Below are 19,273 nucleotides of genomic sequence, written 5' to 3'. Positions count from 1 at the left end.
GGATTTAAATTCGCACGGAATTATGTGGGGTTCCGTTTACAATGATAGCAGATCATCTTTAATACAAAACATTTGTGACAATTTTAGCATGACGGTATTAAATATGGGTAGCATGACACGGATCCCAAGACCTCCGGCACGCCCAAGTGCATTAGATCTATCTCTTTGCTCAACATCAATTCGACTAGATTGCACCTGGAAAATATTGCCTGATTTACACGGTAGCGATCATTTACCAATCATCATCTCAATTAGCTGTAACAAATGTATTGCTAATTCAGCTAGTATTCCATATGATTTGACAAAAAATATCGACTGGATTAAATACCAAAGTAGAATCTCTAGTATTTTGAATTCAATGGAAGAGCTCCCTCCACTTGAAGAATATGACTTCCTCGTTTGTTCGATTCTGGAGGCCGCAGAACAATCCCAAACTAAACGCTTTCCTGGGCCAACGACTAACAGAAGGCCTCCCAACCACTGGTGGGACAAAGAGTGCTCAGAGGCTAAACTCGCAAAACAAAATGCTTGCAAGACGTTTCTAAAACGGGGAGGAGGAACTCCTCAGAATTTTGAAAAACTTATGGTTTTAGAAACCAAGTACAAGAGCATACTTCGAGCCAAAAAATGTAGCTATTGGAGACATTTTGTCGAAGGTTTGTCAAGAGAAACCTCAATGAGCACTCTTTGGAATACGGCCAGACGAATGAGGAATCGTAACGTGGGCAATGAGAGTAATGAATACTCGAACCGATGGATATTTGACTTTGCTAGGAAAGTTTGCCCAGATTCTGTTCCTACGCAGAGCATTATACGGGAATCTCCTCCAAATAATGGTTTTATTAATAACCCATTTTCAATGATGGAATTTTCTATAGCACTCTTGTCTTGTAACAATAACGCCCCTGGGTTGGACAGAATTAAATTCAACTTGGTGAAGAATCTGCCCGACCTCGCAAAAAGACGTTTGTTGGAATTGTTCAACAAGTTTCTTGAGCAAAATATTGTTCCACCTGACTGGAGACAAGTGAAAGTTATCGCCATTCAAAAGCCGGGGAAACCAGCTTCCAATCACAACTCATATAGACCCATTGCGATGTTGTCCTGCATCAGAAAATTGTTCGAAAAAATTATTCTACGACGTCTCGACACTTGGGTCGAGACGAACGGTTTGTTGTCAGATACTCAGTTTGGCTTCCGTAGAAATAAAGGGACGAATGATTGCCTTGCATTACTTTCGTCTGACATCCAAATTGCCTTCGCTCAAAAGCAACAAATGGCATCTGTATTTTTAGACATTAAAGGAGCATTTGATTCAGTTTCCATTGATGTTCTTTCAGACAAGCTCCACCAACATGGACTTCCAGCGGTTATAAATAATTATTTGCACAACCTTTTGTCAGAGAAGTGCATGTATTTTTCACATGGCGATTTGGCAACATTCAGAATTAGCTACATGGGTCTCCCGCAAGGCTCATGCCTCAGTCCGCTCCTCTATAATTTTTACGTGAATGACATTGACAGCTGTCTAGTAACCCCATGTACACTAAGACAATTGGCAGATGATGGCGTGGTTTCAGTTACTGGGCCCAAAGCTATTGATCTGCATAAACCATTGCAAGATACCTTAGGTAACTTGTCCGTTTGGGCTGTTCATCTTGGTATCGAATTCTCTGCGGAGAAAACAGAGTTAGTCGTCTTTTCAAGAAAGCATGATCCCGCGCAGCTTCAGCTCCATATGATGGGAAGAATGATCCAACAGGTTTTAACTTTTAAATACCTCGGGGTGTGGTTCGATTCCAAATGCACGTGGGGAGGACACATTAGGTTTCTGATAACGAAATGCCAACAAAGAGTAAATTTTCTTCGAACAATAACAGGATCTTGGTGGGGTTCTCATCCGGAAGATCTAATAAAATTGTATCAAACAACGATACTTTCAGTGATGGAATATGGATGCGTTTGTTTTCGTTCCGCTGCAAACTCTCATATTATCAAATTTGAGCGAATTCAGTACCGTTGTTTGCGAATTGCCTTAGGCTGCATGCATTCGACACATACAATGAGTCTTGAAGTTCTGGCGGGAGTTCTTCCATTAAAAGATCGATTTTGGGAGCTTTCATCACGCCTGCTAATAAGATGTGAGGTGCTGAATCCCATGGTAATTAATAATTTCGAACGACTAGTCGAGCTTCGATCTCAAACAAAATTTATGACAGTATATTTTAACCATATGTCACAGGAAATCAACCCTTCAAGATATATTCCTATCCGTGTCAGCATCCTAAGTGCCCCTGACTCAACTTTATTTTTCGATACATCCATGCAGCGTGAAGTGCGTGGAATCCCGGATCATCTACGCTCGACGGAAATCCCAAAAATATTTTCAAGTAAGTTCAGGCATATTGACTCTGAGAAAATGTTTTATACGGACGGATCGCGAATTGAAGAAGCGACAGGGTTTGGTATGTTCAACAATAATGTTTCGCCCTCCTTTAGGCTTCAAGAACCTGCATCTGTTTATATAGCAGAGCTAGCAGCAGTTCATTATAGTTTGAGTGTAATCGTCACATTATCTCCAAACCATTATTTCCTCTTAACAGATAGTCTGAGTGCAATTGAAGCCATTCGCTCAAACGCTGCTGGCAAAAATGAACCGTTTTTCCTGGGCAAAATAAAACAGTGCCTGAACGACATATTGAACAATAATTATCTAATCACTATAGTCTGGGTCCCGGCTCATTGCTCCATTCCTGGCAATGAAAGAGCCGATATTTTAGCCAAACGTGGTGCTATTGAGGGTGAAATTTATGAGCGACCGATTGCTTTCAACGAATTCTATAGCTCGTCTCGTCAAAGAACACTTGCCAGCTGGCAAGCATCTTGGGATAGAGATGATCTGGGTTGGTGGATGCACTCAATTATTCCGAAAATATCGACAAAGGCATGGTTCAAGGGACTGGATGTGAGTAGGGATTTCATTCGTGTGATGTCCAGACTCATGTCCAATCACTACACGTTAGATGCACATCTCCTTCGAATTGGGCTCTCCGAGACTAATCATTGTGCTTGCGGAGAAGGTTATCGGGATATTGATCATGTCGTTTGGACATGCGTGGAGTATCGTGATGCCAGATCTCAACTAATAAATTCTTTGCGTACCCAAGGTAGACTATCCAATATCCCAGTTCGAGACATTCTTGCTTGTCGTGACCTTTCATACATGAAACTTATTTATCATTTCATAAAGAAAATTGGAGTTTCAATTTAATAAAGGCCCCTTTTAAGACTTAGTTCTGATCCCAGCTGCGTCCATGAGTTCAACCAATAGCTAAATTAGAATAAAAATTATGTAATGATACAAACAAACTCGAAACAGTTTATGAAATTATCAACAAAATGTCTGAAAATAACAGCTTATTTTATAATTTATAGAAGTTAATCGTTTGGTTCAAATAATATTTCCGAGTAGATTTCATAATTAATGACGAGTTACCTAAGATGATATTTAAGCTATAAGAGAATATGTTTTAATAAATTCAAAACGTTGTGACTATGTTAGAATTAAATTAGGATAAGAATATTATGTAAAAGTGATGCTACGGCGAAGAAAAACTTATGTAAACTGCCTTAAGAAATAAACGTATTTATGGAAAAAAAAATTGCTTCGATGTGATCCAAGTTTTCCAACTCAGCCTTTCAACAGATATCTCAAGATTTCTAAAGTCAGAACGTCTGCATCCGCACTCAAGTGATCTCAAATTCAATTATGCATGACCTTGGTTGATTGTTCATAAGCAGAAGTACGATAAGTGGTCACTTATCGAATATGAAGCAATCAATCATGGTATCAAGTGATATGCAAGTCATTTACACCCGCTATTAACGACAAATTCCAACCATGTTTAACGATTTCGAAAAACGCGTTCCCCCACTCCAGACCAAATGGAATATCGTTTACCAACAAGCGTCGGTGTCTAAAATTAGATCAATCCTGTCGAGAATTGATATCTGTAGAATTTAGTCATCAAATGGAAAACACTTGCGTTCGTACCGTGCCCCGCCGTCGCCTCTCCGGCCCTCTACGGGGACTGGCTAATGACCGATGAAGACACTCGGATTGCCTAAAGCTAGGGGAAGATCACCACCCGGAGCGACTTTAGATTCATTATAAACGAACAGTATCATGTGTTTTGTACTTCATCATTAGTCAATTTCGTTTTCGACTCTTTGATGCATAACAGTTCAGATTTAAGTATTTCATCCGTCTAACAGTTCAAATTTAATTACTATGATGCACTTGTAGTTTAATTCGGGCCGATATGTACGGACAAGTAGAAGCTGAAACGTGAATTTGATTGACTCGGGATTTGAACTGCCGTTCCTTAACTCTCATAAAGGCCGTGGCACTGACAGAGCCGGTATCAGTTGTGTGGTGTTTTCGTTTGGATTGGAAGCTGCTGTTTCGATCTTAACCACTATCAAGTGTAACACATAAGTATATAGCATATTGGCGTTAGACAAAACAAAGGAAACATTTTATGCACTCATTCCTACCAACTAAACTAACTGGTAATTTTCTCATACACATATTTTGATAGCGTCAAACAGATGCTAGCTTGGCTTGTGGCCTTTTTACTCCAACTGCCCCTACATCCTCGCTCTGTCAGTTAAAATATTGGACCAACTGCCGAGAATGTGCGGCGCATTCCCAATCCGTCTTTGTTTGCTCATCGCACTGCAAACGAACTCATTTACGCGTATTTACATGTGCATGTCGCGGACACCGGCGACCCCCGTGAAGCCGTTCTGGAAGTTGATTGTGTCTTCGTGTCGAATCACATTAAATTTTTAATCACTTTTTTTCGATAGCTATACTTTGAAAAGGAAATCTGTATCTGTGATGTTACTGCTATGTTCTGGATAGACACTCTTATAGTAGCATAAAATTTTAAACCGTTTCTCATTAACTCCAAGCATGAGATATTCTGCGTGAAATGGTACAAAGTTTCATTAGAAGACCACAAGTTGTAGTTAATTTTCATGTACACCGCTGTTATACCTACCATGGCAAATCATGAACCCGCTGTGAAGTTTGGTATTGATAATTATAGCACCTCGACCGCCGATTAGTTTCACACTCATATAAAAACAGTGTGTGATGCAATTAAATACAAAAACCTGCTTCGCATGCTAGCTGCATTGTTTTGACGCTGACGGCTATCAGCGATAAATCTCATTAGATTTGGTTCAAGCTTTGATGTTTGTTTTGAAGCATTTGCTGTGCGATAAATTTGCTTACCTTGGGTACACATTCATCTCTATTTGTTTGTTTTAGTGAGAACTTGTTTTGCAAGATTACTTCGGATTTTTGTCCGAATAATTTGAACTACATAAAATTTGTACTCAATCTTCATAATTCGTTGATTTTTTTTCGTATGGAAATAGTCTAACAACGATACGGCGAGGAAAAAGGAAAAACACAGGCATACGAGTGGTATAAACGCTTCAAAGGTGGTCGTACAAGCTTGGATCATGATAAGATCCCTGACCGCCCAACAACATCTGTTACTTAAGAAAACATTGAATCGGCGAAGCAAATCGTGTTGCAAAATCGTTCTGTACCGATTAGAGAGATTGCTGTGTTATTGGGCATCTCTTATGGATCAGCCGAACACATTTTAACTGATGTTTTGAGTTTGAAACGCGTCGCTTCTCGGCTGGTGCCAAAAAAGCTGAATTTCATTCAAAAACAGCGTCGAATTGATGTGGCCAAAGAGATGATTTCCAACGCAGATAGTGACCCCACATTCATCGAATGCATCATAACTGGTGATGAGGTGTGGATCTATGAATATGACGTCGAAACCGCACAACAATCGACCGAATGACGCTTCGAAGGCGAGCCGTTGTTCTAAATTTTCATCCATTATAAAAATCGCCACACGAAAATTTTTCAACTTCTTTGTATAGACGCCAAACAAAAACTAATCGTACGATATGCGTCAAAATTTGACAGAATGTGTATAAAAGTGTTGCCAACGTTGAGAGAATAAAAGTTTACCATTCTACTCAGTTCGTCAAATACGCAAAATCTCTCTCTCTCTCTCTCTCTCTCTCTGCGTGTGTGTGTGTGTGTGTGTGTGTGTATGTACAAGGTGAGATGAAAAAACTGCAACCAACTTCAGACTGCTGTCATTTCTAAACCGCTCGTCCCACAGCTGTCAGATTTATTCTAGTGACAGCTCATTATATTATTTACAAGCGCACAAAAGCATTTTGGTGGGAATTTTTCTGAAAAAAAGTTATTTGTGATGGAATTCAAGTGTGATAGTGTGATTGCTTTGCATTTGGCTGGAAAACCACAAGTGGCTATCGTTAGAGCCCTCCAGCATTTAAAAGTGAATAAATCTTTTGTGTCTCGTACCATCGCTCGTTACCGTGATACTGGTAGCGTAGCCCGACGTCAAGGAAGTGGACGAAAAAAAACAGCAACATCGGCAGAAATGGTTCGAAAAGTGAAGAAGCGAATTGAACGAAATCCGCGTCGCAGTGGCCGAAAAATGGCTCGTGAGCTGAACATATCGCAATATGCCATTCGGCAAATATTGGAAAATGAGCTTGGACTAAAGCCATTGAAGTTCCAAAAAGTGCAAGATCTTACTGATGCGCAAAAAAAAGTTAGACTCGAAAAAGCTAAAGAGTTGCTTCGCTTGGCCGAAAGTGGTGAACTGCCGAATTTGGTTTTCTCCGATGAGAAACCATTCGTTATCCAGCAGTTTGTAAACAAACAAAATGATCGTGTTTACTTGCCAGAGAGGTCAGCTGAAAATTTGCAACTTCGGTTGGCCACCAGAACTCAAAAGCCGGCCATGGTGATGGTGTGGGCCGCCATAACAGCCGATGGTCGCTCGCCGCTCGTATTCATCGACCGTGGGGTCAAAATAAATGCGCAAATCTATCGCGAAAATATTTTGGAGGGAGTTCTGAAGCCCTGGGCACGCAAACATTTCGGCCGCAGACCTTGGACATTCCAACAGGACTCAGCACCATCGCACTCAGCACGCGCCACCCAAGAATGGTTAAGAAATGAGGTTCCTCGCTTCATTTCCACCGCACAATGGCCACCAAAATCTCCGGATGCCAATCCGTTGGACTATTGTGCCTGGGGTATTTTGGAAAGCAAGGTTGGCACTAAAAAATACCAAAGTGTCGATCATCTCAAGCAAGCGCTTCGCCGAGAATGGGACAAAATACCGCAGAGCCACTTTCGGGCAGCGTGTGATGGTTTCATTGGCCGTTTGAAGGCCATAGTTCGTGCCAAAGGTGGCCAATTCGAACAAATCTAAACCGATTCTCAAATTTGATGTTATTTCCGACATTTTTTGCTTTCATTCAATAAAATTTAAAAAAAAATGAAAAAATTATGGCGTTTTACTTTGTTGCAGTTTTTTCATCTCACCTTGTATGTATGTATGTATGTATGTATGTATGTAACAATTTTTTTGCACTTACTTTTCTCGGAGATGGCGGAACCGATTTTCACGAACTTAGTTTTAAATAAAAGGTCTTATAACCCCACACAAAGTTCTTGAATTTTATGCGAATCCGACTTCCGGTTCCGGAATTATAGGGTGATATGTGCAAAAAAAATGAAAAAAGTGCACTTACTTTTCTCAGAGACGGCTTAGCCGATTCTTACAAACTTAGATTCAAATGAAAGGTACAATTGATTTGTACAAAGTTCCTTTATTTTATTCAGATCCGACTTCCGGTTCCGGAGTTACAGGGTGATTAGCGAAAAAAAATATTATTTAAAAATACTTTTTCACTTTTCTCAGAGACGGCGCGACCGGTTTCAACAAACTTAGATTCAAATGAAAGGTATCATAGTCCCATACAAAACTTCCAAATTTAATGCGAATCCGATTTCCGGTTCCGGAATTATATGATGAAGTGTGTTAAAAATTGAATACCGTCACTTGACGCGGCGAAACAAAACACGTAACAAAATTTCTTTACTTGCCTAGAAACTATTCCAATCGGTAGCCATTGTCAATAGAGAACCAAACAACCCGATTCCGGACATGCTGGTTTTCGTTTTCTGATTCCGGAAGTAGAATAAAATAATAAAAAGTGAAATAATTTCTAAAGTTGTCTCAAAACTTTTCCAATCGGGAGTCATTGTCAGTAGATGGCCAAACATTAATTCGGCTTTCCTTGTTCTTGGGTTTTTGATGTACGACTGAAGATTGTAGCCATAGACTCAAAATCCCAGTCACTTTTCTCGAACAAACTTCGATTATACCGGTTCCAAGGTTCCGGTTTCGGAAGCACCTTTTTTCGTTTCCTTAGAAATGGCCTAACCGACCTGAGTACTGTTTCACTACATAGGTTATACTAGTTTTGTTTTTCAAGAATCAAAGAAAATTATTTTAAAGAATACCACATATTTATATATGAGAATATGTGCGATATGAGAAAGGATTAAAACAGGTTTTTCAATTTTCTTTAAGTACTTTGCTTCTGAACTTATATGAAGTTACGAAATATTCGAAAGCAACAAATTCAAAACGATCGTAACTAATCTGCAACTTATTATCAACAAACCATCCACTGGCTTCGATTTATTTTCAAGCTTATTTGGGAGAGGTGCTTCATTAACTTCATATGAACTTAGCGAATAATAGAAAATATTGAGCAGCAAATTGAAAATTACTGTACATAATTAGTAACTAATCATGTGGTGGTTTTTCGATATACGAGGTCGGTTTTCCTTCATTTTCGCATTCTAACACGTATCCTCAGATGGTGTTCGTTTTGATTCCGAAGTGAAGTAATAGAACCATGTTTCATCCATTGTCACATATTGACACAAACAAATTGATTCATAACTTTCAAACATGGCCCAACACTGCTCTAAATCACCAATATGTTGTTTTTGATCGACTGAGAGTAAATGCGGCACCCACTTTGAAAAGAGTTTTCTAATGGCCAAATGTTCATACATAATTGTGAATACAGTGCCTTCGGATATCTTTACGGACTCAACAATCTCACACAATTTCCACCTCAATTGGACAATCAGAACGTTCACCACTATCGGTGTATGTATAACACATTAAAATTCAGCAAACCAATTACAAATGGCTCTTTTAGGTGGCGCAAAGGCCGGATAAAACTTTTGAAACTAAGAACAGCAAATGGTTTTGATACCAAAAGTAGTTTCACTCTAATGGCTGTCACTTTTTTCTGACTAATCTAAATGTGGTTAAATTTCATACATAGTCCTATGAAAGTTGGTTCATAGGCGTCATATGGATTTGACAATGCTAACAATGCTAACGCCACCTGTTACACGACTTGTTGAGTGATGTGTTAAATTTAAACAATTCTTTCAATGTGAGTACATATTGAGACCATTTTTAGCATAGTTTCAGAGTTTACAAGTTCTTTGTACCGTCACGTTAGATGACAGTTTGAAAACTTCGGCACTCGTCGCCATATGTTGCCGGAACCGGAAGTCGAATCCAAATAAAGTTTTCTAGTAATCGATGAGACAATTTTTGAACTTGTGATAATCGGTTTAACTGTTCCGAAAAATCGAAAAAAACTCAATTTGTTTTGTAGGTTTCGACCACCATTTCCGGTACTTCTGGAACCGGAAACTGGGAGCCGGCACATTATTCGCATGGTCACTCAAATGGTGGTTGGAAATTTAAAATATTCACCTTGTAATTCCGGAACCGGAAGTCGGATCCACAATAAATTCAGAGCAATCTATGGGATTATACCTTATGATCAAAAAAGAACCGGAATTTTTTTAAAAAACGCAAAATTTCAATTTTTAATAAATTTCTATATTATCGCCTTCAAAGTACTCTCCTCCTGCGGCAATACATGCATGCCAACGCTTGATCCAATTTTGCATACAAGTTTTATAGGCCGCCGAATGTATGGCCTTTAGTTTACGCAGCGAATTCTCTTTTATGGTCTCTATGGTCTCAAAACGCGTTCCCCGCAATGGCAATTTGAGTCTGAGGAAGAGGAAAAAGTCACACGGGCCATATCTGGAAAGTACCAGCCGAGAAGCGACGCGTTTCAAACCCAAAACATCAGTAAAAATGTGTTCGGCTGATCCATAAGAGATGCCCAACAACACAGCAATCTCTCTAATCGGTACAGAACGATTTTGCAACACGATTTGCTTCGCCGATTCAATTTTTTCTTCAGTAACAGATGTTGTTGGGCGGCCAGGGATTTCATCATGATCCAAGCTTGTACGACCACCTTTGAAGCGTTTATACCACTCGTATGCCTGTGTTTTCCTAGAGACGATTCACCAAAGGCTTTTTCTAACATTTTCAACGTTTCGGAACACTTAAATCTATTTGCAACACAAAATTTGATGCACGCACGTTGTTCTAAATTTTCATCCATTATAAAAATCGCCACACGAAAATTTTTCAACTTCTTTGTATAGACGCCAAACAAAAACAATATGCATCAAAATTTGACAGAATGTGTATAAAAGTGTTGCCAACGTTGAGAGAATAAAAGTTTACCGATTGGACAAGCGCTAGAATTTTAAAATGAAAATTCCGGTTCTTTTTTTATCATAAGATATGATCCTTCATTTGAATCTACATTTGTGAAAATCAGTCGAACTGTCTCCGAAATATCTTTGTAAGGTGCACTTTGGAGTGTTTAATCACTTTCGGAAACAGAAGCTGAAACCGATAAGACGAAATTAGTTGGTTTGGCCATCACTAATAAGATTTAGAAATTAAAATATTTTTTAAATCTGTTTTGAAGAATAGTTTGGTTACTTTAAAAAAAAGGCTCTCGCAATTGTCTTTTTTATCTCACCCTTCAGATACTCCGGAACTGGAAGTCGAATGTAAATCAAATTCAGGATTTTGCTTTGGGCTTTGAATCCATCCTTTTGAAACTAAGTGAGTGAAAATCGGTTCAGCCATCTGTTCATGCACGCTACCCGAGTAGAGCGCGAGATCAAATAGACAAATCGTTTTGAAGTCGTGATGTTCGTTTTTTTTGCGATTACTCAGTTTGCTATTGTTTTGATCGTTTTAACAGTTAGAAAATCGAAGTCGAAAACATCACATCGCATTAAGAAATATTTCTGATTTCATGGTAAGCACACATATATCTTAATACGATGTTAATTTTTAATAAAAACTTGATTTCAGTTGGGTGGTTTTACCAAACAACAAAACTAAAATGGAAATACATAATCTGTTATATGGGTACTGGTATAGTGTGATTTGTTTATTTGTTTATTTGTTTATTTGTTTATTTGTTTATTTGTTTATTTGTTTATTTGTTTATTTTATAGTTCATCTGACAATGTATGTCTTAATGAATAAAAAATTTTAATGTAAAAGTAAAACTTAAAGTACATTATTACGGTAGACAACACGAAAACGGTCAAGTAATCTAAGATAAAAAACATTAGACGACACGTTGAAATTAAAATATTCGGCAAATTCATTGAATCGTAGGCAAACGGATCTGAATGGTTCATTTTTACCATATAGTGTGTTACGAGTTTCCAATAACAGAAAAGGTCGTTGTCGAAGAGGCCTCTCAGGAGTATACAAATTTAGTCGCTCGAGTAAAGCAGGGCAGTCTACACTACCCAAAAGCAGTTTCGCAGCAAATGATGCTTGAGCATATGCTCTTCTCAATTCCAAAGGTTCAAGATTTAGTAAACGGCAACGGTCCTCGTATGACGGTAGCTGCGTTGGATCAGACCAAGGTAAAAACCGCAATGCGTATCTCACGAATTTTCGTTGAATTGCCTCAATCCTGGTAATCCAATTAGAGTGGAACGGGCACCATACAATCGCATTAGATTCGAGCAATGACCGAACCAGCGAGCAATATAGAAATCTCAAACATAACGGATCACGGAACTCGGACGAAATCTTAAAGATGAAGCCCAGTTGTCGGTTTGCTTTACGAATGATGTTGTCATAGTGTAACTTGAAAGTAACTTCACGATCCAGAATCACGCCAAGATCTTTAATGTGCTCTGTTCGGGTATGGGTTAGTCAATGCCTTCCACGCAGCCCACCTAGGTTCGATCCCCAACCCCCCACACATAGGGTCAGACAGCTTTGCTGACCCGAAGAGGCAAATGACCTCAAGGTTAAAACCTCATTAATTGAAACAAAAAAATAATCTGTTATCGATTTGCTTCGAGTAGACATAACTGAAAACAAATACGTCACTAGCATAAGCTAAAAATAGATCGATAGGCCACATTTAGGCGATTTAAATGCAACGAAAAAAAAACTTCTGTTACCGCGCACGCACGGGTTTCGAACCTACACGAACTGATACACTGTGAGGGTAATCTGCTGACTTACACTGCGAATGCGGTAGTAGACTGTGAGAATTGTTTTGTGGCATTTGGATCCGGATGAAATACTAGAACTTTCAATGGGTTATTTTCGTTACATTTACACACAGAAACATTTTGCGAACTCGACGATGTAAGTTGAATGGTATATAACAAAGTTGAACTTTTTTGTTTTTGCAGTGATTGCAAAACTTTTGCATACTAACAGGCAGATATACAGCTACATAAAAGGAAGACAAATTTTTATTGGCTTGTCGTGTATTGTAATACAAACAAAAAATCAAAGTTGCTTCGAAAGTTTCGACAAGTCAAACAATTTTTACTTTAAAAGTTAAAAAGGTCTTTTCTAGAACAGCAAAATAACAACATTGTTTGATCTATATGATTAAAATTTGCGAACGGAAATCAATTTGAGAATACAATATGTTCGTTCCTGTTTTGATGTTTGACGGGTATTTGGCGCACATATTTATATATTATTTCATTGATTTCTGGAACTGGAAGAAGGATCCGGTTAATAATTCAGGAACTTTGTATGGTACCACAAGACCATTTTGCTTTTATCTATAGAAACTAATGGAATCGCTGGAATAAACGACTTTTAAACGAAGGCTCGGATACCTATAATGTTAAATAACATTCGACTCAGTTCGACGAGATCGGAAAATGTCTGCGTGTGCATGATTTCAAAGATTTTTAACTACTCCATTTTAACCGAGATGGCTGAACTGACTCAAGCTTCGGCTCTTTTGAAAGCTTCCTTTGGACCATTGATCAACTTCGGAGATCATCTGGTTGTCTCTTCTGATTCCGGAGATATATTGGTATAAGTGACGTAACCGACTACCTTTTTAACACTGTTTTTTTAGAGATAGCTAAGCTAAATTTAACAAGCATAGGCTCATTTGAAAGCTACTGTTGAATTGTGGATCAAGTTCGAAGATCAAATGGCTGTTGCTTGTGGTTCCGGAGATATAATGGTATAAGTGACGTCACTGAAAATCGCACTTTTATCTTCTCCGCTCAAATGTTTCGAATTTTTAATGTGGAACACATTTTTGTTTTCTATATAGAGGTGCAAACTAGAAACTCAAGAAAAATACACGTATAAATGTGGTCAGGTTTTGAATAATTACAGCTCAGTCAATTTTGTATAAATTATTAATATTATGTCACCATTTGATTGGAAATATTTCTACGTATTGATTTGAATGTTCATAGCCATGTATTTTTAATTGTATATCATTGAAATGTTGATTAATAGTTAGCAGTGTCCTATTTTGTCTGCAAAAAATCTCCGGCATACCGGATTTCCCTGCCATAGTCGACGGTTTTGAAGGAGAAAGCGATATATCAAAGGGAAAGCAGTGCTCTGATTGGTCAATCGATACAAAAGCGAAGCTGTTGGAAGCAAGCGAAGTTATAAATATAAGCAAAATTATAGCTAACGTTTCAGTCCTACACGTAGCTTGCTAGAGGTAGGTTGTTGCTAGACAGCAAAACAAAATGTGCCATAAAACGATTTGAAGCTTTAATTGCTATGCTCTGATCTTGTGTCATGAAAGATTGGATGAAATCCCATGTTATGTCGTTTCGCCTGAAAAATTGACAACTACCCCAGGGTAAATTTTGAGTGCATAAGATTAATTTCTTATTTATATGAGATGAACTCGATTGATAATGAGAAAAAGTTTATCGCTTAAACCGAAATCGCAGAAGAAATGATGATGATGATGGTCCCACCTCATACCCCTACGAAGGTGTGAGCTGAACGAGTTATCTAAGTGATAATATTATTACATGCTTTAACCAGTAATGAAAAATTGAAACGAGCTGGTTAACTTCTAAATAATCCCAGCATAACTCAAGAAAATCATAATTGGTCTCAAACAATAACATCTCTTAATTCAGCATTATTCCATTTCTAGATTGTCTTTGACTGCTTTACGCGCGCGGGCTCAAACTTTTGTAGACAACTCATTTACTTTTTATCTATATCAACTCTAAAATACTAATAACAAAAAAAATCCATCATCATCATACAGATCATAATAACTTCTAACATCTACAAAAAATAGTGATAAGTCGAAATACATTCTTCTTCATTTTACATAATTTTAAAGAAATCAAATTATAATATATATTTTAAAATCGGTTCATAAGACAGATTTTACATGTGAAATACATAATTGTTTGAACTCATTTAGAGTTGTAACACGTTTAATTTGTCTGGGCATCGAATTGAAAAAATTTATTCCTTTGTACAGTAGCGAATTCTGTGATCTGCCTAATAGAAAGTTTGGTGTTCTTACATCTGATGCATTTCTGGTATTATATCTATGTAAATCACTTCCTCTCTCAACTCGATCACACAAATATCGAGGCAGCATACCATTTATTAATTTAAAAATTAACACCATTGTCAAGTAATAAATTCTTTGTTTGACCGAAAGCCATTGTAATGCACACAGCAGAAAAGTAGAGGAAGTGTATCTATTACATTTAAGTATCAATCGCATGACTTTATTTTGCAGTCGCTGTAATTGCATGATTTGTGTACTATTAGCAAGAAACAGAATGGATGGACAGAAGTCAATGTGTGGTGAAATGATTGATTTATACAGAAGAATTTTACTACTGATCGTTAAATCATTTTTCAAACGACACAATACTCCGTACTTTTTGGCAATCTTCCTGATTACGTTATTAATGTGAGATTTGAATGTTAACTTTTCATCAATTACGACTCCAAGGTACTTCATCTCTCTAACGCGTTCAATAATCTCACCATCAATTTCAACGTTAGCATCATGTCTAGTGCTCGCAGAAGAAATAACCATGTATTTCGTCTTTGCGACATTCAATTTCAATTGCTTGAATTTTAACCAACGTGCTAGATAATGTAGGTCTTCGTTTAAGTGTGCAACAGCTTCATTATAATCCTTAGATGCAATAAACAGAACCGTGTCGTCAGCAAATAAATTGATATCACAAAACCGTAAAACTCTTTTCATATCATTAATATACATAATAAATAAAATTGGTCCTAGGACACTGCCTTGAGGCACTCCAAGTGAATTATCTAGAGAACTGGACACAAAATCGTTAAATACAGTCTTTTGTTTTCTATCATATAAATAGCTTTCACACCATTTGTATGCTACTCCTCCAATGCCAAAGCGTTGTAGAGTTTGTAACAATAAAGGTCTTGAGATTGTTTCAAAAGCGCGCTTTAGATCCAAGAACACTGCAAGAATAGTCTCTTTAACTTCGATTCTCTCTTTCCATTTTGCTAATACCAGATTCAAAGCGGTTTTGCAAGAGTGTCCCTCTCGGTATCCAGATTGTTCCGGCATTAGCAAATTATTACCGTTCAAATAGTTCATCAACTGGTCCTTAACTACATGTTCCAAAATTTTCTCCTGCGTGTGCAACATGTTGATGGGACGGTACTCTTCGGCTTTATCCGTTCCAGCAACTTTGGGAATAGGAACCACTAATGATTCTTTCCAAACTTTCGGTACGTGCCCAGTTTGTATCGATTCATTTATCAAGTTCAGAAGATCGTGTCCGATAACATGAAAGCAATCTTGTATCACCTTGGCGTTGACATTATCGATACCTGTCGATCTTTCCAAATTAAAACAAATATCTCTTAACTGTCCAAAAGTGATTGGGTGAAACCCTTCAAATCTGCAATTGTTATTTATCGACTGTGTTATTTAACTAGGTTCACTGACCTGATCAATACTCTGATTGATCAGTTGAACACTGTTTATGAAATAACTGTTCAATTTTTCAACTATGGTTTGCTCACACCGTTCTTCTATCCCATTAAAACTCATGCTTTTCGAAGAACTATGTGTTGGCTTAATCATTTGTTTAAGGACTTTCCACAACTCCTTGCTATTTCGTTGATGTTGATCGATCTTCCTCTGGAAATATTCACATCTAGTCTTTTTCAAGGCTCGTGAGTATATATTCCGAGCATTCGTGTATCCACGCCAGTGAATTTCGTTGTTAGTTCTGCAAAACGTTTTATACTTTTTATCCCTCTTTCGCTTCAACCGTTAGAGGTCTAAAGAGTACCACCGGCTCGAGCTAGTCAAGCTAACGTATTTCTCAGATACCAGAATGGTAGTAATGGTAGAGAAACGCTATAAAAATAACTACTTGTACACAAAACTTGAACACAAGCTTGGCGAAAAGAAGCTTAAATATCGATATCTGTATAGCAAGCATGTACAAACATATAATTGCCTACATTTGGGCTATTGAAGTAATTTCGTCGGCTAAAAAACAAATACAAATCATGACAAATATAGTCTATATTCTGGGTTCGCGTGTTCGGTGTTGGTTCATAATAAAGACTAAGGGGCTGTTCATAAAAGACGTCACGCTTTTTTGACGATTTTTGACTCTCCATCCCCCCTTTGTCACAAATTGTCACAGAAGCAAAGACCACCAACCCTCCCCCCCCTCCTATGTCACATGTCACGAATTCAAAATAAATAAAATTCATCTCAATACATTCTCAATATGTATGGCAAACCATACAAATAGGAGGGAAAAATCGATTTATTACATGCTGTCGTTAGATTAAAAAATATCCCTAAAACTACAAAATCATCGGAATTATTTTATTAATATCAGTTATATAAATTAACAAAAGTATTTGGTTGGAATTGATGATACATTTGAATCATTTGTTTCATTCCTCCTAGGGGTACACAGATATATTATTGGTTTAGGTAAAGAATAATATTTTCTTCGTGTAGAGCATACAGGGCTGAGAAAATAAAGACCAAAACCTCATCAAAACGAGATCACTGCCGGAGAATCTTTTCATTATCAGTTGTTCAGTGAAATTTAAATCACATCGATCAATATCGGTACTACTTCCGTCACACAATGGGTAGTGATTTTGAGCTAAAATGATTCTTGATGTATGTATGTTCAATCATTGGATGAATCGATAAGCTTTGATGTTGGTGGAGGAAAATCACATATGATCAAGATAAGACATGACAAGATCTACGTCTGAAATCGTTGATCTCCCGCCCTTTTTCAAATGGAGTACAATTGAATAAACTGCATCAGAATCAGATAAGAGAAATTCTTATGATATACTATTATCAATGCTAGAAAATCAAATTACTGAAAAAATTGTCAGTGCATAACTTAAGTTAAACCGTTTGAAGGCATCTTTTTCTTTTTTACTCATATTAGGCAAAATTTATTAATTTCGTTAATTTACTCGCTCCTCCGTGCACTTTTGGTGATCACAACAGAAATGATTTCCTGCATCACTCATTTCCGAATTTACAAGAAGCTTTTACATCAACAAATACACGTTTTCCTATAGAATGTAAACGTTTATTGTGGAGACTTTTTCAGGAAATAGGGCAAAGCAGTAATATAATTAGGTATTTCAAAAATGCGCTCATTGAAAATATTGGACGTCACAGTCCAAAAACCTCCCCCCCCCTGTCAATAAAGGTTACGTTTTATGAAACACCCCCCTCCCCCTTGTGGCGTGACGTCTTTTATGAACAGCCCCTAAGCAGACTCTGCATTTGCGGATTCAAAAGTGTGACGATTAATTGAAAATGTCGATCATTAGAAATTTTGGTTGCCTTGTTCCACATCAATGGCTCGAACAACCCCATGGGGCTGATCCTTGTAGTTTTTCTAAAATAACCCCAATTCCATATGCTTAGGATTGTTTGCGATATACTACTGAGTCATTTATCAAGTTGGAAGATCGAAAGGTTGTGGCTTCCTGTTCCGGAATTTTAATGGTATAAGTGACGTAACCGACTAACCGCACATTTTGCATCTGCTCAATTTTCTCGACGATGACTGAACGAATTTTGATAAACTTAGGCTTACTAAAAAGCTACAATATCAAACAATGTCAAGTTTGGAAGAGTTATTGCAAACATTTCCGGTTCGGCAGATGTAATGTTACATGTGACGTAACCGACAAATTTCAGTGCTTTCTTAATGCTTCAAAATTTCTCAGAGATTTCGAACGACTTAGACTCATTTGAGAGCTACTATTAAATTATTCGATAGACTCACAATACCAATGGGGAGACAGAGATTGATGAAGTGAGAAGGGAAAGGTATTTTCACACCACTACGTGGATAAAGAAGGGGTATTTTTTTTCAACTATATATTTAATAAGGCACATTCTATACAGCAGAGACCCGCGTGGTCTACGACTTAAAGAGGCACATTAGCTCAAATCCAAGATGCCGTTGGTATTCTCAAGAGCTTTCATTTGAAACTAAGTTTATTCAATTCGCCATCTCAGGTATAAGCGGGTTCACAAAAATGTTACATACACACATACACACACGCACGTATGCTAACGATTCGTACTTAGCTAATGCGAAACCGGGCTTTGACTAAAAGCTTTCCTATAGGGCGAACCTCTGCCGTTTTGGGAGGGTTTATGTTCTTGTGCACTACACTATGGTCTTTTTTTGCAATGGTAAGATGCTAAATCGTACTAATAATGAACATTACAATTGCGTAGCTTGAAACAATGAGACTGACTCCTGATCATAAATTTCCTGGTTGATGTATGTGTCACTCTTTGTGACACCGCAACAGATGGTTCGCTATCTCACGAGATTTGGTTTTATAAATTTCGACTGCTTAATGTGATTGAGATTCTTCTAGCACCTTTCCTATTCCAGTTTTCGTAAATTATTTTTTCCAGGAAGCTTATAAAAAGTTAGAGTTGGTCTTACAAGTCAGTTGTCGTATGTTCGAGACCCGACCTGGAAGGATTCTTAGTGTCAGTAGGATCCATAGTACTAGCCATGCAATGATTCTGTACGCTAAGAATCGGCTGCGAAGTCTGTTGAAACAGAAAG

At 37.7% G+C, this 19,273-nt stretch overlaps 1 protein-coding gene across 1 annotated transcript in view; it reads left to right on the top strand.

The window, feature by feature from the left end:
* Window positions 1–19,273, top strand: part of LOC131435167 (E3 ubiquitin-protein ligase goliath-like) — a 191,492-nt gene that overhangs the window by 83,306 nt on the left and 88,913 nt on the right. The window lies entirely within an intron of this gene.

This window comes from Malaya genurostris, chromosome 3 (assembly GCF_030247185.1).
Source record: "Malaya genurostris strain Urasoe2022 chromosome 3, Malgen_1.1, whole genome shotgun sequence".
In the NCBI taxonomy this organism is placed as follows: Eukaryota; Metazoa; Arthropoda; class Insecta; order Diptera; family Culicidae; genus Malaya; species Malaya genurostris.
This window is presented reverse-complemented; position numbering and strand designations above follow the sequence as displayed.